Source organism: Pyrus communis, chromosome 17, assembly GCF_041283825.1.
Source record: "Pyrus communis isolate YQ-2024b chromosome 17, ASM4128382v1, whole genome shotgun sequence".
NCBI classification, from domain to species: Eukaryota; Viridiplantae; Streptophyta; class Magnoliopsida; order Rosales; family Rosaceae; genus Pyrus; species Pyrus communis.
Window position 1 is genome coordinate 12,612,098 of NC_142581.1, and position 21,371 is coordinate 12,633,468.

A 21,371-nucleotide genomic window follows, 5' to 3' on the forward strand; every position below is an offset into this window, starting at 1 on the left:
TTGATAAGAAGAAATAAATAAAGAATATTGAAAAATGTGGAAGCTTAATGTCGTAGATGGTGGCAATGATCCATACATCTACAGCACAAACAACTTCGTGCGTAGGCAGATATTTGAGTTTGACCCTGAAGCAGGAACTACCATAGAGCGAGTTGAGGTGGAAGAAGCTTGTCTTCATTTCTACAATAATCGCTATCAGGTTAAGACCAGTAGTGACCTCCTATGGCGAATGCAGGTATACTTTAATTAGTTCGTCCAAACTTATACTGTTGTCAATTAGTTTACCACCAATAATAGGCTTTTTAGCCAAAATGGTCCTTCAGATTTGCATAACTCATCACTTTGGTCCCTAAAATGTAAAATCAATAGAAGTGGTCCTTGAGATTATCCACCATCCATCATTTTGGTCATTCCGTTAAAAATTCCATTAGGTGTCCCAGAACTTTTGGCCGGAAGCTTGGGCAATTTTCAAGGTTTCGTAACTTAATCGTTTCTTAACCAAATTCGACCCATAATATATCAAAATAAAGATAGGAAAGTCTCGAATAGGATTATGCCTATTTGGAAGACCAACAGTTGCCGGAGATGGTCGGAAAATAGTCTCAAAGTTGACTGGTCCAAGGGAAACTGGGTAAACTTTAAATGTTCATAACTTCTTCAATACTCAACGAAATCAAGTGATGAAAAAATGAAAATCATACTTCTCAATGAGACAAAGAGAATGTTACCTTTTTCAACAATTGACTCGCCATGGTTTGGCTGGAAAATGGCTCGAAATTGGTTGTCTTGGTCTCGAGTTAGCCACTTTTGAGTATTGAAGAATTTACGAACGTTTAAAGTTTACCCAGTTTCCAGCGAGTTTTCCAGTTTTCCCTCAGACCAGTCAACTTTGAGGCTATTTTCCGGCCATCTCTGGCAACCATTGGGCTTCCAAATAGATATAATCTTATTTTACACTTTCCTAACTTCATTTTGATATATTATGGGTCGAATTTGGTTAAGAAACAAGTGAGTTACGAAGCTTTGAAAATTGCCCAAACTTCCGGCTAAGAGCTCCTAGACACTTAACGGAGTTTTTAACGTAAGGACCAATATCATGGATGGTGGACAATCTCAGGGACCACTTCTATTGATTTGAAATCTCAAGGACCAAAGTGATGTGTTATGCAAATCTCAGGGACCATTTTGGCTAAAAAGCCCTTCAAATATAAGCCACAATTTGACAAGAATAACATTTCCCACCAATATGAACCTATGATACTTATTTGATCATGTTTCATCTAAATGTGAGTTCTAGTTATCTTCGTTCCACCCATATAGTTTTTATTTAGAAACAATACATGTGTCCACGCTATAAGTGCACCTGCTTATCCACTACTTATCATTAACGTACCATATAAATTGCATAATCAGAGACGTTATTTTACTTTTTCACGTCATCTAAAGATTATGTTTGCAAAAAAAAATAATCAATTTAAATTTAGAGATCGTTTAGTCAACCATATGTAGGAGAGCATAGTATGATGAAAGTTGTAAGTTGTGTTCATCGAACATGATCAATGGTTTTGGTAACAAGTAACATTCTCAGGATGAATATACTCGTTCTTGGTATTAGGGTTTAATGATATTCTTCTTCACGTACTTATGTTTGAATCTTGTAATGTCGAGTTTGATACCAATTTATTCCCCACCCCTTAATATAAATATACCCGGCCGTTCTTGGTTGGGGGCTTTTGGGCTTCTCTTGATCTTATTTGTAGTTGGGGAAAAGAAAGGAGCCTTGTTCGGCAGGTGCGTAGCAAGTTGTAAAAAGAACAAACCACCAAACAAACAATCAAACAACTACTTTTTGTCTGTCTTGTTTCTGGTACTTACAAGTTTTCATTTCCTATCTGATGGGCAACACCATTAAAATTTTAGGGTTTAATAACATTTAATTAGTAATAATAACATCATCATAACTTTAATCCTCTCATTAGTATCGCTCTTAATTTTCTGTTCACTAACCGGCAGTTCTTAAGGGAGAAGAACTTCAAACAGACAATTCCCCCAGTGAAAGTTGAGGATGGAGGGGAAATCACATATCAAAAGGCCACCGCTACATTGAGAAGGTTTGTCCACTTCTTTTCAGCTTTGCAGGCTAGTGATGGCCATTGGCCGGCTGAAAATGCCGGTGTGTTGTTTTTCCTTCCTCCTTTGGTGAGCATTTACTATTTACTATCATGTTATTTGAATCTCATGTTCCCGTTTTGGGGCTTAAAAATATATAGCACATATATTCTCAAGTTTTTACCAAAGTTCAAATTTTAGGGGGTTACTAATTACTTTAGAAATTCCTACTCAAAATTTGCAGGTCATGTACACTTACATTACGGGACATCTTAATACTGTATTCCTGCAGAACACTGCAAAGAAATTTTGCATTACATATACTATCATCAGGTACATACATACATACATGCATACATACATACATACATATATACATACATACATACATACATACATACATATATATATATATATATGTGTGTGTGTGTGTGTGTGTCTACTGGTCTTTGTTCACACAAATTGCATCAAATTTCAATTTTTCAAAATGCGCTTATTTGTGTTAAACTACTAACAAGGGTTGCAGTTAAGTTGGCCAAGAGTTTTCACTTCTACATCCGAAGTCCTGCTCGTATAAAAAAAAAAACTGAATAAATAATGCTAATTAATATGCATTACTTTTTCGGGTATTTCAGAACCAAGATGGTGGTTGGGGATTACACATTGAAGGACACAGCACCATGTTCTGCACAGCTCTCAACTACATTTGTATCCGTATTCTTGGAGAAGGCCCTGATGGTGGCCAAGACAATGCTTGTGCAACAGCTAGAAAGTGGATTCTTGATCATGGCAGTGTTACCCACATCCCCTCTTGGGGTAAAACTTGGCTTTCGGTATGCCTATGTGCAACACTAAGACTAATTGCTTTTATTAGGCTTCAGTTAACTGTTCTTAAATAGCACTATCACTATAGCAAATCGTCAACAGCATATTGATACCTTATCTATACCATATATAGTTGAATTACATGATATTATTTGCTATCGATAACGGGGCAATACCGACAACGTATAAAGATGTATCACTCTTAATTCTTAATAATATTAGTTAGACACACAAAACTAACATTATTGTTGATACACTCTACAATAATGATGGGCCCCTATTAACAATAGATTAACTCAAATATGACTTTACATGTAGCACACCAAAAATCTTAATTAACCCTGACTATTTCGGTATGTTGAAGAATGATGGAGTCCTATTTTGCATTGTGTGTCTAAATTGCGTTTACTTTATCGATGTAATGATACTTTCTTTACTTTCTTTTTATCGAAAATAAAACGTGACTAGTTGCTTCAATTTAGTACTATGTAAGAGCATTTTCCTTTCTAATTAATCTTGCTTAATTGATTCTTGTAGATACTTGGTGTGTTTGAGTGGTCCGGAAGCAACCCAATGCCCCCAGAGTTTTGGATTCTGCCTTCATTTCTTCCTATGCATCTAGGTTGGCACAATTCCAGACACCACAAGTACAAATAATTCAAACTTTCACATGTTAATTGATTTAATTACTCTCTCTATCTATAGTCTTCTTTTTTAATCTGTTCTACATCATGCAAATGCAGCAAAAATGTGGTGCTACTGTATGATGGTTTACATGCCTATGTCATATTTATATGGGAAAAGATTTGTTGGTCCAATCACATCTCTCATACTACAATTAAGGGAAGAACTGTATGCTTAACCTTATGACGAAATTAATTGGAAGGGAGTGCGACATCACTGCGCTAAAGTGAGTTTAACTTGATTAAGTTAGCTAATTAGTTCATGTTTTCTTGTTTTGGTAAAAAAACTGATTGCGGTAATAATTTGACTGCAGGTGGACATCTACTACCCTCATCCTTGGATACAGGACTTTCTATGGGATAGTCTGTACGTATGTACGGAGCCTCTTCTTACTCGCTGGCTGTTTAACAAGCTGATCAGGAAAAGGGCTCTTGAAGTAACAATGAAGCATGTTCATTATGAAGATGAAAACAGCAGATACATTACCATTGGATGTGTGGAAAAGGTGTTATGCATGCTGGCTTGTTGGGTGGAAGATCCAAATGGGGATTATTTTAAAAAGCATCTTGCCAGGATACCAGATTATTTATGTGTTGCTGAGGATGGGATGAAGATGCAAGTTAGTACACATATTGTTAATACATTACAGGATACGATGAATTGTTCTTGATCCTTTTTTTCTGTTTCAAAAGTTTACTCTTCTAAATCATTGGAAAACATTATAAATTGATACATTTTATTGATACATGCAGGGTTTTGGCAGTCAACAGTGGGATACTGATTTTGCCATTCAAGCTTTGCTTGCTTCCAATCTAACCGATGAAATTGCACCCACGCTTGCTAGAGGACATGAATTCGTCAAGAAATCTCAGGCTCGTTTTTATATAGTCAATTCAACTTTCATATTTGTAATATGTAAATGTGCATCCATTATTTTGTTCTAAATAGTGACTGTTTTGGATTGAAATTGTTAATAGGTCAAGGACAATCTGTCGGGTGACTTCAAAAGCATGTACCGCCACATTTCCAAAGGATCGTGGACTTTCTCTGATCAAGACCATGGATGGCAAGTTTCTGATTGCACTGCAGAGGGTTTAAAGGTAACAAATTCAACTTAGTTGTCTAAAATGTTATCTCAATTTTTCTCACCGTAACCCTCTCTACACTGTTGCCTGCTTTTATCGATGATGCCACCAGAGATAGTTGGTGAAAAAATGGAGCCTGAGCGGTTATACGATGCTGTCAATGTCCTAATTTCCCTACAGGTGACAAATATTATTTCTGACTGCCATAGATATGAGTTTGAGTTGCATTTTGTTGCCGCAATCAAATTTGGATCTAATGCATGGCTGCCTTACTTTAAAAGTTTTGAAAACTTTTAACATTTCAATACATTTTTTCTTCAGCGCATGGTCTATTAGGTCTCTCTAGTCATTCCAAATCTCACTATATGTCTCATTGTAGAGTAAGAATGGGGGCTTAACAGCCTGGGAACCAGCAGGAGCAGCAGAATGGTTAGAAGTAAGAATTTTAAAGAATTGGAGTCATGTTGTTGAACTTTAGTCAGATGCGTAACAAACTAAAATTTTTTAAATCATTATTATTTAGTATATACGTACTAGGATATTGTCCTTTTTTTTCCCCTCAGATGTTCAATCCCACAGAATTCTTAGCGGACATTGTGGTTGAGCACGAATACGTTGAGTGCACTTCATCTGCAATCCAGGCTTTAGTTTTGTTTAAGAAGTTATACCCTGGCCACAGGAAGGAAGAGATTGATCAATTTATTACCGCTGCTGCACTGTACCTTGAAAATGTACAAATGGCACATGGTTCATGGTATATCATATGATTAAATTAAAATTTGATTATATAATTTTCTTTGATTAAAAACTAGAGAAGAAAAAGAACTTAGTGAAGAAACGTTTGCACAGGTACGGGAGTTGGGGAGTTTGCTTCACATATAGTGCCTGGTTTGCTCTTGGGGGGCTAACTGCTGCTGGTAAGACCTTCAACAATTGTGCAGCCATGCGCAAAGCTATTAGTTTTCTACTCGCAATCCAGAAAGAGAATGGTGGTTGGGGAGAGAGCTACCTTTCATGTCCAAAAAAGGTAAAATATGAGAGATGGATTATAATTGAAGCTAGCTGCAAGTATTTCTTAATTAATCTCATTGTCTAGGACTAAAGTATTTCACTCTATGGCGGGTGATACAGGAGTACGTTCCTCTTGAAGGTAACCGATCAAATTTAGCGCACACAGCTTGGGTTATGATGGGTTTGATACATGCAGGGCAGGCGGAAAGAGACCCCACACCTCTTCATCGTGCAGCAAAGTTGATAATCAGTTCTCAGATGGAAAACGGTGATTTTCCTCAGCAGGTATCTTGCTTACCACATTAGTTCCAACCGAAACAAAAAATAAGAAAAAATAAAAAATTGCCTTAGTATTACTTGCATTGCAAGCTTGACGAGTACAAATATGAAACACAAAATAGCATATCATGTTGTGTTGTGTTGTTTATACGCATGCTCAAATTTTTCCTTGAAACATTGTATAACTTCTAAGCACTAATTATATATGGTAGGAAATCACTGGAGGATTCTTGAAGAACTGCATGCTACATTATGCAGCTTATAGAAATATCTTTCCCATGTGGGCACTTGCCGAATACAGCAGGTGGGTTCCGTTCGTTGATGTCTAAGCTTTGCAGCCATGTTCATGAATAAAAGAATGTTTTGATTCTTTTAAAAAGCCTGTATTTCAGTTTAAGTGTTTGTAAATGGATTATAATAAGCTCACAGGCTTGATGTGTGCAATCTGTCCTGTTGGATGAGTCACTAAGTAATCCATGTGCATTGCACATGATCAGTTCTGTTTGTTCGGTAGCGGAAGTCCAACGGCTATAAGACTATGGCCTCTCACACCTTACATGCTCGTAATGCATTACAGAGAATTAAGGAATGGCTAAATATCCAAAATGATCCCTAAGATTTGCATAATCAATAGAAATGGTCTCTGAGATTCAAAATTAATATAAATGGTCTCTGACATTGTTCACTATCCATGATTTTGGTCATTTCCGTTAAAAACTCTTTTGGCAATTTTCAAAGTTTCGTAACTCAATCGATTCTTAACCAAATTCGACCCATAATATATCAAAATGAAGATAGGAAAGTGTACAACAAGATTATACCTATTTGGAAGCCCAATGGTTGCTAGAGATGGCCGGAAAATAGCCTGAAAGGTGACTGGTTCCCGGGAAAGAAAACTCGCCGGAAACTGTATAAACTTTAAACGTTCATAAGTTCAATACTCAACATAATCGAGTGATTCAAAAACAAAAATCATACTTCTTGATGAGACAAAGAGAATGCTACCTTTCTCGATGGCTAACTTACTTTGATTTGGCCGAAAAACGGCTCGAAGAAGATCGTACTCTCAAGAAATTGTATTTGATGAAGATAGCTGTTGGAATTGGAGTGAAAACTCTGAGGGAGATGTTAGTGTTCCAATCCTTCCTAAGGAGGAAGGAACAACCAGTGAACATATTGAAGGTACTATTGAAGCTGATGATACTCAAGTTTCAACTCCTTTTACTGAACAAAGTAAGGATATTCAAGATGCATATGGTGCCAGCTCACAGAGAAATGTGGAGTTATCACAAAGTTATGACTTCACTCCACAAAGTGGAGGAATTTGATTGATGTACGTGCACATTGCAATGTATGCATTATTGAACCAGATAACTATGAGGAAGCTGCACAAGATGATTCATGGAAAAAAAGTTATGCAAGTTGAAATTGACATGATTGAGAAGAACTACACTTGAGATTTTGTGAATGGACCATGAGATAAACCTATTATTGGTCTGAAATGAGTCTACAAGATAAAACTCAACCTTGATGGTACTATACAGAAGAACAAAGCAAGATTGGTAGCCAAGGGATATTCACAAAAGCTTAGAGTGGATTTCAATGAAACTTTTGCCCCTGTGGCAAGGCTTGACACAATCAAGACCTTGATTGCCTCAGCAGCTCAGAAGTGTTGGAGTCTCTATCAACTTGATATGAAGTCTGCATTCTTAAATGGAGTACTTAAAGAGGAAGTGTATGTGGATAAACCATAGGGTTTTGTGATTAAAAATGAGGAGGACAAAGTATATAAGCTGAACAAGGCTCTTCATGGATTGAAGCAAGCACTTAAAGCATCGTAAGATGAGGTAGATGCCCATTTTATCAATGATCGCTTTTAGAAGAGTCCTAGTGAAGCTACACTTTATATCAAAAGAAATGGGGCCTTAGGTATCATCATTGTGTCTCTTTATATTGATGACATTGTCTACATTGGAAATTGTCCATCAACGCTTGAGAAATTTAAAAATGATAAGATAAACCACCATAATATGACAAACTTTGGATTGTTGCATCATTTCTTGGGCATGGGAGTTGTTCAAACTGAAAATTTCATTTTCATTGATCGAAAGAAATATGCATTGAAACTGCTTGAGAAGTTTGGCTTGAAGGATTGTAAATCAGTGAGAACACCACTTGCAGTGAATGATAGATTAAGCAAAAATGATGGCATTGAACCAGCAAATGAATCTGAATACAATAATCTTGTTAGAAGTATGTTGTATTTGATTGCCATGAGGTCATATATTATGTTTGCTGCAAGTTTGTTGTCTAGATTCATGCAGAATTCCACAAAGAAACATATGGGAACAACCAAAAGAGTGTTGAGATACATTTAAGGAAGTGTGGATCATGGAATTAAGTATATCAAAGGGAAATCAACTTTACTAATAGGCCATTGTGAAAATGATTGGGATGGTAATGAAGATCTTATGAGGGGTACCTTTGGATATGCATTCAACCTCGGTTTAGGTGTGTTTTCTTGGGCTTCAATAAAGCATAATACTGTTGCACTTTAAAATGTAGAGGCAAAATAGGTTAGTGGTGCAGAGGCAACATCACAAGCTAAATGGCTGAGATTTGTATTGAAGGATCTTGGAGAAGAACAAATTAAGCCTACTATGTTGCTGTGTGACAATATATCAGCAATTTCCATTGCCAAGAACCCTGTCTTTCACCAAAAGACAAGGCACGTTAACAGAAAGCTTCACTTCATCAAAGAAGCAATCCAACAAAATGAAATTGAGTTGGTATGCTGCAAAATTGGGGAACAAATGGTCGGATAAAATCAGCTGCAAGCGTAGGAGGGAGTGTTGACGCCTAAGCTTAGCAACCATGTTCATGAAGAAAAGAATGTTTTGATTCATTTGAAAAGCTTAATTTTGTATTTTAGTTTGAGTGTTTGTAAATGGATGGTCAGGATTATAAGAAGCTCACAGTCTGTCATATTGGATGAGTCACTTAAGTGATCCATGCGCATTACACATGATCAATTCTGTTCGTGAGCTAATAATAATGTGGTTCAAATTTGCCTCTGGCGATAATCGAACCTAAGACTTCCCACATACAAGTGAAGAGGAATATCACGAGACCGCAATATTAAGTGGCTTAATACTATTAAATTTAATAAAATCATCTTTAACCTTTATTAACTCTTATTTTCTCTAAAAGTAGCCCTAAGCTTCAGACTTTTCACTTGCCATGTGGGCTATGACAATTAAAATTTATAAAATAGCCTAAATGATTAGTGTTTTTAAGTTTAAAGGACTCAAATTCTCACTATGCTATATCCCACCGAAGCCTTGAACTTGGCTCCAGCAGTGGTGGCATAAAACTCTTCAAATAGAGAACGATTTTGCATGACTTGTGCACACCACATGTTCTTGCTTCATTAGTACAGAATACCACATATAAGTTGTTCTCCTTCAACTATGCCTCTTACAGTCTTACTATTTACTTACTATGATAACATGTCAATAATGAAGACAAAACACAAAGGGTAGAAAAAACAAAGTCGCATTTCAAGTCAAGAATCTATAAATAAAATGGTTGAAAAACCATTTCAGTCACTGATGTCAGTGCATACTTTCAACTACTCTATGAGCACCAGATAGATCAGCATATGAAAAAGGGTCATAACTATTTGCATATAGGTCTGATATAGGTTGAGGTGAAACTGTAAACCTAAACAAGGTTAGATATGTCAATTCTACTCTATCTTCGGGACAAACGTCATAGGAACTTGTTAATTCCATGTTGGGATTAGTAGAGTCTTCCTTAAGTGAGGGTCCAATTTATTTTAATTGTTACCTAAACTTTTTAGTGTTTGTGCCCTTACCTTAAACGTAGATACCCAAGGGTATGATATGGACTCTAGATCATAGAATCTTGTTGTGATGTATCAAATTTCATATAAGGTTATGAATACCATTGTACCCAAAGCTAAAGTTGGATAGGAATAGACAAACTATTTTGTTCCAAGCCAATCTAGGAAAAGCACATACTGTGGTACCAAAAATGATCAGATGAAATGAAGTTACTCTACCTGATAGATGGAGACTGCAGTAAGCAATCCCTCCTCAACCAACACAAAACCAAGATGTAGAAATACATTTCAACAATGATAGGTTAACCAAGCTAAGTTTAGGTCATCGAAGGAATGTTGATTCCCTTAGGCCTATCCCTTTTAGAACTATTTCTTTCAGAAAAACAATACTTGAATCAGGCTCGTATGAGCAAGATCATGAAAGGACTATCCTAGAAGGCCTTAGAAAGACCCATGAACAAGTGACTACCCATTTTATAAGGTCGAGAATACTGGAGCCACAACTTCCTCTAAGATCTCTAGGAATCCACCTCAACCAGAATTCTCGTGGGATGATGTTGAATCTAACTTTTACGTCATAACAAAATTTGAACTAGATAAGTAATTTATTGAGAAAGATTATCTCAGTTAAGAAAATACTTTTAAAATAGAATGGCTAGAAAAGGCCTACAGTAAAGAAAGAAGAGTTTTATTGAAGAAGCTTCATTATACACCATCATGATTGAGAAAGGAATTAATACAATATTTTTTCCTTGGTATGAATGGTGTGCTGAAAGTTACAAATTTCCTGAATACATCAATGTGTAAGTACTTTAGATAACCCATTTAAAACTTATATAACGAAAGAAGGAAAAACAAAAAAGGTAATACATCCACCAAAAAAGACTATTCAAATAAATCCACAAGGAACAACTGCTTCTCCTCATAAGGAAGTCCCAGAATAAGGAAAAATATACTTCTCTACAAAACGAAGTCACCGCTATGATATGGTAAAATAATCATACAAATTTGTTTCTCCAATCTTTAGGTCAACAAGCTTCTAGGATAGAAAACTCATTAAAGGAAAATGATTCTCTCAAGTCTAGAATTTGGAATCCTATAGAACCAGGAACATCTTCCAGTTCTTCTGAAGAAAAGAAGAATAAAAAGGAAAAGGATAAGGTCAACCAACTCATGTTCAAGCCAACTCTTGATCTTACAGACTATAAGTTAGGAGAAACCCTAACATATGACAATTTTGTTGATGCTTTGGCCAAAAGATTAAGCTCAATGAAGATAATTGAGCCGAAAGTATCAGTCCTTACTAAAACCCAAATTGCTAATTTAGAAGATCAATTTACCAAGTCAACCTTAGACTTGCAAGTGAATAGGATAAAACAGGGCCACAAGGTCACAAAAACACCCATTTAAAAAAAAATCATTATCCTAGGCCAAGTCCATTAGGTCTTTAATTTGAAGATAATGATATGGGTGAAGAGATGCATGAACGATGTATTGTTGAATGGAACATTGATGGACAAACAAAATATCAAATCATCAATACTATGAGACACATGATGATGTTCTTATTAGCCAGCAAATTACAACGAAATTCTGATAGAGCCTATACACAAGCAATTGTAGCCGAATTTATTGGACAACTTTCTAGATGGTGGGATTTTCACTTATACGAATAAGCAAATGGACAAATTTTTGCTGCTACAAGGACAATTGAAAATGCTAATGGAGAACAAGTAGTTCATGAGGATGCGGTGAATACCTTGATTTATACCATTACTTTCCATTTCGTTGGATCTACTAAGCTCTAACTTGATCGTTCTACAGAACTCTTAATGAACCTAAAAATGTCTAACTCTTCCTTATTTTAGGTGGTACAAAGATGTTTTTTATGCCAAGGTTTTCACTAGATATGATTGTAATGCTGATTTCTAGTTAGAAAGTTTTTTCTGGATTACTTCCCTTATTTTCCGAAAAGGTACAAAGTCATATAAGGGCAAAGTTCGGAAGAGTTATACCGTACGAGCAGTATACTTATGGAGAGCTTACTTCTGACATATGTGCTGAAATTTTAGAACTTTGTAATGATATGAAGCTGAAAAGACAGCTTGATAAACAATGATCTTTAGGATTAAAAGAAATGGGAGATTTTTGTAAACAATTTGGGTTTGAACCTAAAGGTCGAACATCCTCTAAAAAAAACCCTTTGGGAAAACTGAAAAATTTCAAAAACAAAAACAAAATTCGGAAGATAGTCTACATAGATCCTTAAAACCTTATAGGATAGTGTCACAAACAAGAAAGGGGAAGAAAGGATTGGAAAGAAAACCCCTTGTTTGCTAAATTGTGGAAATGTGACATATAAGACCTCAATGTCGAATGAAAGAATAAATTAATACCTTAAATCTCGTTGAAGGTCTGAAGAAACAATTATGTTGGCTAATGCGAAACTCTTCTGATTCCGAAGAAAGTGAAAATGAAGTTACAATTCCTTGAAGATAAATAACTGTTTACTTCAGCAACTGAAGCCAGCAATTCTTACTTGGATGATGAATGTACTTGTAAACTAGACCTCTGTGTTATCTGTGGAGCCAAAAATAATCAAGAAAAATATGGAGGCGACACGTGGACTTTGAGTTAAAAAGATAAAATTACCCTTAAGACATACTGGGATTTCCACATGCATGCAATGGACAATAATGGCTCAATCGAGGTCAAAGGTGATCAAAATGGTATTCTTTTAAAACCCTCTCATCACTCCTCATCAAATCCTCACCCACAAGGTAACTCCCAATTATTCTTTTCAAATTAGGATTAATTAATTAATTACCAAATTGATTGCAGGATATTATTTGACATAATATCTTGCAATTAAGGCCAAATTTTTACCATAAGTGGTCGGTCCTTATTTGTCCAAATAGGGCCGGCCACACCCCTATATAAAGCCCCCCATTTCTCCAAAAACCTAAGTACGATTCTCTTCTAAAATTCTCTAAATTTCTCTAAACACTTTTCCCTTAAATTCTAACTTTGACATCGGAGATTCTTCGGCCAAAGCCCTCCTATTCATCGTAGGCGCGTGAGGCTCTTGGTCATAGGTGTTGATTGTTTTACAGGTGCATTTTAGTCCAAGAAGAAGAAGGCAGAAATTTGCATCCACAAATTGGTGCTTTCATTGAGAGCCTTGATTCACACGCTCGAAGAAGACTCTCTCATTCAAAGTTTCCCATTTCTTGTTCATTTGTAGATTTTTCGTACATTCTTATTCCTATAATTTTTTATAAAAATTCTTTGATAAAACGTAAAAAAAAGTACAATGGTTAGAAATTCGAAAACCACGACAAATGGTACTCTCTACATGTTTTCGCTCACTCGGAGGACTGATGAATAAAGGAATGGCAGCCACCATCGCTGCCAACAGTGGCCCACATGGAGGCAGTGTGTAGCAGCAAGCCTCCTAAGCTATTTCTATCCATGTAGCCCTTGCTACCCATTCACAAGCCTAGAACCATGAGGCCCATAGACAATGATACGGCTCAAGCCGCGAGATTTAGCCAAGCAAGGAGCCAACCAACAGAAGCAGACATTCATAATAGGCCGAGATGCTGGCCCCATTTGGAGATAAAAAATACAGGATCTAGGAGCACACTTGGAGGCCCAAGGCACTGATCCCACTTGGCGGTAGGCGGAAGCTTTTCCAGTTGGCCCAATTTTCCGAATCAAGAGCCCAAGCTCCAGGCGCAACAGGCCTCCCCACGCACGAGCCCAGCAACGGCTGCAACAACAGCCCACGTGGAAGCAGCCCAATCCGTGTGTACTCTAGCAGCCCAACGGGTTGACCCGTGTTCCAGACCCACACATGCGCTCCCTGATCTAGATCCGTACCTCTTTATGCTTGGGCCGACCCATTTTTGGATGATCCAGACCCATTTTTTCAATGTTTTTTACCTATTTTATCTAGATTTACCCTATTTTAGCTCAAATCTCACGCCTAGAGTCCATTGCACTTTCACCACTCAAGGAGATACATACCATCCAAGATTTTCCAACCCAAGTGACAAATAACACTTGTATCGACAAGTCATAAAGTTGACAAGCGTCTTCGCGTAGTAGATGACCTTGGTGAATCAACTCTTACAGTAAGCCGAGATGTAGCGTGCCCCAAACGAGGTGTCCTAAATTAGGGCGAAGGCAGACGACGAACCTTTCCAACAACGTCTCGGTAAGCAGCCCCTCGACCAACCACAGATCGAGCATTCGGGCAGTGTACACTCCTAATTGAGCCCCTGAGATAGTGTATACTTCAGTATTAACGTGTGGAGGAGAGTACACTCTAAGTTAAGCCCACAAACGAGTATACATTTATGGTTAGGGTCACACTTCGATAATTAACATGGGCAACCTTCTAAGTGAAGTGCTCATTCCCGGCTAGGCCTGTAATAAACATCTTCCACTTCACGTCGGAGTAGGTTGCACGACAGACGACGAGAAACAGTTATATAATCTGGCTCAAGTTCAACCAGCATCCTAAATTACTCGCTTGCTAGGAATGTACCACATGCACCACAGTCGAGGCATAGACGAGCCAAACTCATGGAAGAACAACCTAGACCAGTACGTTACGACCAAGGGCAGTTGAGAGCTTCGCTACCCCCAACAAAGGCAAATTTAGGAAGAAATAGAGAAGCTTTTGATTGAGCGATTGTGCAATTTCCAACGCAACAAGGTCATTGACAAGGCACTATAATGGGGACATGACCAACATAAGCAGGTCATCTTCACGGATAAGATCGAGCAGGTAAAGCCTCCATGCAAGTTTAGCACGCCACATTTCACATCTTTCAAAGGAGATGGAGACCTGGAGAGACACCTAAACCATTACTGAAGCGCAATGATCCTCTATCGAAACAACGACGATCTCATGTGCAATATATTTGCCACTACTCTACAAGATGAGGTGCAAGATCGGTTCTACACCCTGCCATAACAATCTATCCGGAGTTTCAACGAACTTTCTTTGGTTTTCACCAAAGAATATTCATCCTATTGCTCGATCAAGAAGAAGTCCGACCATTTGTTCAATTTGAAGAATAACCCAAATGAGTCGGTTTGCAATTATGTGAAGTGGTTCAAAGCAGGGAAGGAAAAGATAGTCGAATGCAATGACTCGATAGTGAGAGCAACCTTCCAAAAATGACTCCCAGCAAACCACATGTTGTTTGAAAAATTGATAATGAAAAAAGATCCAACTTTGGCAAACTCTTTCACTCTGGTAAAGAAGCATGCACTTTGGGACAAGGCTTGCCGATGCACAATCAAGGACTTGAAAAAGTACTCGACATCACTTCTTTACTATCTAAAACGGAAGCAGCGGATGACTTATTTACATGCTTGACAATATTTAAAGCAATAATAAGCTCCACCCTCATGTGAGAAGAGCTGGGGGCTTGACTACCTGTATTCCATAGTTCAAAAGCTCTTCTCGATGTGGAAACTAGATACCAAAAATTCAAAAGCTAACTTTAGTGACAGTTGTTGCAACCCAGAAGCTCAAGTTATACCTTCAGACATAAGCAGCCATCCTCATGACGCATTATTCCACCTATTCCAAACTCACGACGATAAAAGCACAGACACTGGTGGATGCAAAGTTTTCTGTTGAACCCATCAACTCAGCTTAAAAGGCGTGCCAAGGGTAGACGAACATTAGAAGGACATACTCAGAAGCAAGTTTTGTCTTTGTCGCCGCAAAAGATTTTACGCAGGAGAAACATATACCAGTAGTTGAACATCACATCTTGCTGCGCTTCACACAGCCCCAACCTACCCTTGCTCCATAAGTCAGCTCTAAAGTGGTCTAATACCAGCAGTTGAGCATCTCCTGTGACGTGAAACATGGCCCTAGCTCTATGGCTCTCTACCACACCTTCACGTCTAGCCTAGGTGACACAACAAAGTGACCCAAGGACGTCTCAGAGGCAACCAAGCACGCCCTAGCCACACCTGCTTCACCTGATGAAGACTTCTGGCATTCGCACGTTGACGGCTCATCCAACTACAGAAGGCTCGGAAGCAGGCATGGTCCTGCCACCCTAAACGGTTCGATGCTTGAGCAGGTAATCACTCTAGGCTTCAATCCACAACAAAGCAAAGTACGAAGCCCTACTAGCAGGCCTCGGAATGGCAAAAGACTTGGCGGTAAAAAGCTTGCAAATCATTCTGATTCCCAATTAACCATCAGCCAGACTATTAGGGAGTTCACGACAAAGCATCTGAAGAAGGCGCAATACCAAGAAAAGGTACGAAAGTAACTTGAGGTGTTTCAGACTTACACCCTTACTCAAGTTCTGCAAGCAGACAATGCCAATGTGGACCCGTTGGCCGGCCTAGGCTTCATCCTCGACCACTAACTCATACGCTCTATTTTGGTGGAGTATCTAAACAAGCCAAGCATAGAGGTAGAGTTAGTAGCCAAGGTGTCGCATATTAGTATAACTCCAAATTGGCAAGATTTCATTATAGACTACCTGGTCAATGGCACACTCCCCATGGAAAGATTGAAGTCTAGAAAGCTCAAACAAAGGTAGCATGTTACTATATGTGGAACAGCATTCTCATTTGAAGATTTTACACTGGACCACATCTCCGCTACCTAGCGCCTCTCGACGGCTTATAGGTTCTAAGCTCAATCCACGAAGGCGTTTGTGGAAATCACTTCGGAGCCCAATCCTTAGCACAGAAAATTCTTAACATAGGATATTACTGTCCTACTATGCATCAAGGCATTAAAGAGTTAGTACAAAAGTGCGACCACTGCCAACGTTACAAGTAGGTACCAGCATTGCCTGTCAGTGAACTACACCCGCATACGAGTCATTGGCCATTCATGCAATGGGTTATCGACTTGATAAGGCCAATGTTGCCCGCTACTAGAGGTAGAGGCGTGATGACTGTGGCGACTAATTACTTTACCAAGTGGGTAAAGGCATAACCCATGACAACCATAACTCAGACAGACATAGAGCACTTCATATGGAGGAACATCATTTGTCGATTTAGCATCCCTCAATCCATCATCACAGATAGCAGCTTGTAATTTGCAGGCAAAAATAAGTTCTTCTAGAAATATGGCATCAAGCAGCACATGTCCACGCCAAGGTATCCTTAAGGCAATGGGTAGGCTGAAGCATCCAACAAGACGATTCTCGACTGTCTCAAGAAATCCCTCTCTTACAAGAAGGGAAAATGGCTAGACGAACTCCCCGGATGTCTATGGGCATATCGTATAACCAAACGACGAGCAACCGGTGAGACTTTCTTTGGCATTTGGTTCAGAAGCAATTATTCCTCCTAATGTCATCGTGCCAAGTATCAACACTCTACTGCTAAGCATCGAGCATAATGAAAAGGAGATGGCCGCAAACTTAGATTTGGCAAAGGAGAAACGCGAGAAGATCATCACCAGCATTACAGCCTACCAGCGGCAGCTCCTCTCCAGCTACAACAAAAGGGCCAAGATTCAGTAGTTCCAGCCTAGAGATTTAGTCCTAAAAGTTGGATCCCATCTGGGAAGGTCTGTACAAGATCAGCAGAGTATGCGGCAAGAGTAGTTACACCTTTGCCACCATGAACAATAAAGAGATTGAAAATCAGTGGAATTCCTACAATATAAGGAAGTACCATGCATGACCTGCCACTACATCAAAGCTTGAAAACTCAAGCAGCTCGAGGGGCACCACCTTGCAAGCCGAGGACTATCGAGTTGCTATATAGTTCCTACCTTACAGCTAAGTTCTCGTTTGTTTCACTCATTTTTCAATGAGGAATTTAGAAGTAATCTATAACTTGGCTTAGTTGCATGCTTACAATAACTGATCACTCATGCACTTCAAGAGAAGACTACGTTACTCTTCGGTACTTATCACAGGAATTGCGCCCTGCTAGGGACCAACCATGCTCTCTAGTACGAGAGGGTAAACCAATTCCTCGGCACCCACATGGGTTTGCTCTTCAATACGGGAGGATAAACTTTACACTTCGAATATCCAGATATGGATCAGTCAGTCAGCCCTGGTGTAACTAGGTGTACAATGGCTTGCGTCGTGATTCCTAAAAGTAGCCACAATGGCATTTTTCAAGGCTTAGCTAACTGAAGGACTTCGGGTCTCTTGGACTAATTTACGGGGAACCGGGCCTCAAAGACGAATGAGGCACATTATGCAGTACGCCCCATAGACGATTGCCCTGGAACCCTAAAACTACTACCGAGTGCACTAAGGTAGCCTACGATTTCCAAAAGACTGCGTACAGCTTGCCCTTTAAACAGCAAAGCCATGCTAGACTTATACAACTGCACATTCTTGTGAAAGGTTAATTAAGCTAGCATGCAGATACGAAGCTTTATCCATTGCCGACATGTTACATAATCGATGAGCTTCACCTCTACCAAGCGTTGAATGATCATTTAGATCTACACTAATTCATAAAGTGTTGTGATACTTTCTATGCAACCTACATAATTGGTTACAGAAAGAGCAAGGAGTTCTCTTAAACCTTTGCTTATGAAATTCCATACAACCGTGCGCTTTTGATACAAAAGGTTAGCGAATTTTATGACCCAAAAATCTTTAGTATGTTGTGATGCAGGCCACACAACTTAAAGGATTGAAGAAAGTCAAGGTTAACAACCAAGTGGTCATGCGGACTCGTCTGCTTCTGTAAGTAAGGCATCCAGCTACCGACCTTATGGTTAACAACCTCGCAAAATTCTACACCAACACCTATAGCTGCATAGGCTATGTGAGCCTGTCTACTTATAGAAAAGTAGCACGCATGCCACTGGTCTAAAAGTTAAAGGTTGAGTGTAAACAAAAGAAGTGAAGATGAAGAAAAACGAAAGAAGCAAGTTTATTAAATTTTCTAGCAAAATTGATAAACAAATAACAAAGGTTGAAGGAGTTCAAGTAAAACAAAAGCAACAAGGAAAACAAAGAAAATCCTAAAGGTTACCTAGAAGACTGCCTTTTAGCAGCTTGGACATCCCACGACTACTCGGCCGCCACATCTTCAGCAACCATAGCACTCCTAGTAGCGGCATCATCCGATGCTTCACCCTTGGCTGCTCCATCTTGGGCATCAACTTCTCTGACTACTTCACCAATGGAGGCCTTAAAAGTAAAGGCAAACAAGTCTTTCAGAGAAATAGATAAGGTTTCAAAGTCTTTCCCAACAAACTCAAAGTCAAACGGTCTACCAATAAGATGATCTAACTTGTAGAAATCGGCTTGACTCTAAACAAGTGAAGCCTCGAGCCCAACCTTATCACCTTTCAATTGCTCATTCTCCTCAAGCAGACCAACATGGACGTGCTGCAGCTCATCCACTTCCTTCTTCAGACTTTCATTAATCTTCAGCACACCTTGGAGTTCAAACACTTGGGACTCAAACCTATCAATGACCTTCTTGAAGTGGATCACTTGGTTATAAGAAGCAATTAACTCCTCATCCTTTGCATAAGTAGCGGAATTAAGCTTATAAATGGCATGCTCAAGATCTTGAATCTGAGGTGTGTAACATCTGATCTCCTCCTTTACATTTTCATACTTAACTTGGATTGTGTCAAGCCTAGTCTTCAGGACCATGATCTCTTAGCAAGCGGTCTCAAGCTACAGAGAAGTGGAGGCATAGATATTAGACCCTTTTAAAGCGGTGAACTCATATTCTAACTTCTTGATCTTTTCTTCAGAGGAATAAGCTTCAGCTGCTATAGCCTTTGCCACCTTCTTGGCAGCCTTGGTATCCCATCTAACGCTATCAACAAGCTTGGCACATGCTTCTATGTCTTCAAGTTGATCTAGTTTTAAGAGCGCATAAATCTCATCAGCCTCTTAGAAACAGGCTTGGTGGATTTCTCACAACTACCTACGTGAGTAGTCTTCTCTTTCTCAGCAGACAAATCAATCTCAGCAGCAAGGGGAGTGGGCCTTAGTGCCACTTTAGGAGTAGAGTCCGCCTTATCATTTTTCATAGTTGCAAGCTTCTCTAAAGGTGAATCGGACTTAGCTCCCAACGAACGTTTTGGTACAGACTTCGGCATCAGGGGCTTGATAGACGACATAAGCTCAGATCTAGCAACCTCATTTTTCTTCCCATCGGAAGAAGTCAAGTCAATCATAAGCCTCTCGGCAGCAGGTGGACCCTCATGAGCAGCGGAGGAAGTCTTCAGTTTTTTCTTAATCGACATTTTTTAAGCAAGTTGGGAAGATCTCTTCTTTCCACCTTTATTTAGAGTAGATTCCACGACAGCGATCGGACGAGCCAATGCATCCGCCTTGATCCTCTTTATCTATTTTCTCAGGAGCAGCCCATCTTTCTCCCAGTAAAGAGGACTAAGCAGTCAACGCCATTCATGGTAGTCAGCGGGAGAGCTTAACCTATGCTAGTTTTTCCCTAATTTTTTCTTTCAGGCTAGCAGGCAGAAAGCCTGCATGACCAACGTTCCAGCAGCCCATGATGCCCATGACCTTATCATTTCTCTCAATCACCAGCCTGGCCCCCGTCAAGTCCAAGAGCCCAAAAGACATGAGCCATACGACTCACTTAGCACTACGCCCCAACGCCTCAATCCGCGACCCCAGCCATACAATTGCCCTTAGCTCTAGCCAAACCGAGCAACCCAAGCAATGCTCCCAACACCTATCAGCTCAGCCAAGCCAAATTGTTCCTGGCCCAGCCAGTCGCCGCCGCACTAAGCCGATAGTAGCAAGCCACCCACGGCAGCTATGTCATGGCTTTTCAGCCACATTTTCATGCCTTCTCGACCCCCGTCAAGCCAAATTGATAGGATTTTTATCACCTACGCAAAAGGGTTAAAAACACCTAAAATACTTGCAAGAGAAACAAGGTTATTGTAGTATAATTGGCTCAAGTAAGGTCGTTCTCCACAAGGATTAATTTAAAGAGATCAAAGCGAAATCAATTCTCAACTAATTAATTAAAACGAAGTTTTTCTTTTGAAAGAGGTGATTTAATGTCCTAAATTAAGAAAAACGAATTTAATTAAAAAGATTACTTAAAAACCACAACTTTAAAGAAAGATAAAGGAAACAATTTTTAGAATTCAAAGTGAGAAAGTACTAAGGTTCCGCCGTCACCCTAACAATCCTATGTAGCTCATCTAAATTACTTACGAACCATACATGCATATTTTGAAGGTTAGGTTTTCCTAGAGTATATCCTACTTGGAACCTCCAACATAGAACATATATCTAGCATGGAACCCGTCCGTGGTGTCCAGATCGAATGTGAACATGCAAGACTCATTAAGTTTTATGAAAACCTTTTGAAAAAGCATATAACCCTTAAAACGTGTTGTCCATCCTAAGACGTTACGCATATTAACCACAAGAAGCCTTAGTCAATTTTAGGGACAACCCTCAGCCAAAATTGCATCAAATAACTTTTCTAAATATCCTAATGGTCGCAAATCACTAAGACAAATAGATAGTTTAAAGCAC

At 39.0% G+C, this 21,371-nt stretch overlaps 1 pseudogene across 1 annotated transcript; it reads left to right on the top strand.

The window, feature by feature from the left end:
- LOC137707445 (beta-amyrin synthase-like) lies at window positions 1–6,683 on the top strand (annotated as a pseudogene). Its single transcript, XR_015958590.1, has 14 exons — window positions 1–235; window positions 2,014–2,199; window positions 2,354–2,442; window positions 2,745–2,942; window positions 3,472–3,556; window positions 3,678–3,844; window positions 3,932–4,237; window positions 4,371–4,490; window positions 4,596–4,883; window positions 5,083–5,139; window positions 5,267–5,457; window positions 5,553–5,730; window positions 5,835–5,999; window positions 6,206–6,683. The product of XR_015958590.1 is annotated as a beta-amyrin synthase-like (transcript).
- The last annotated feature ends 14,688 nt before the right edge of the window (window positions 6,684–21,371 follow it).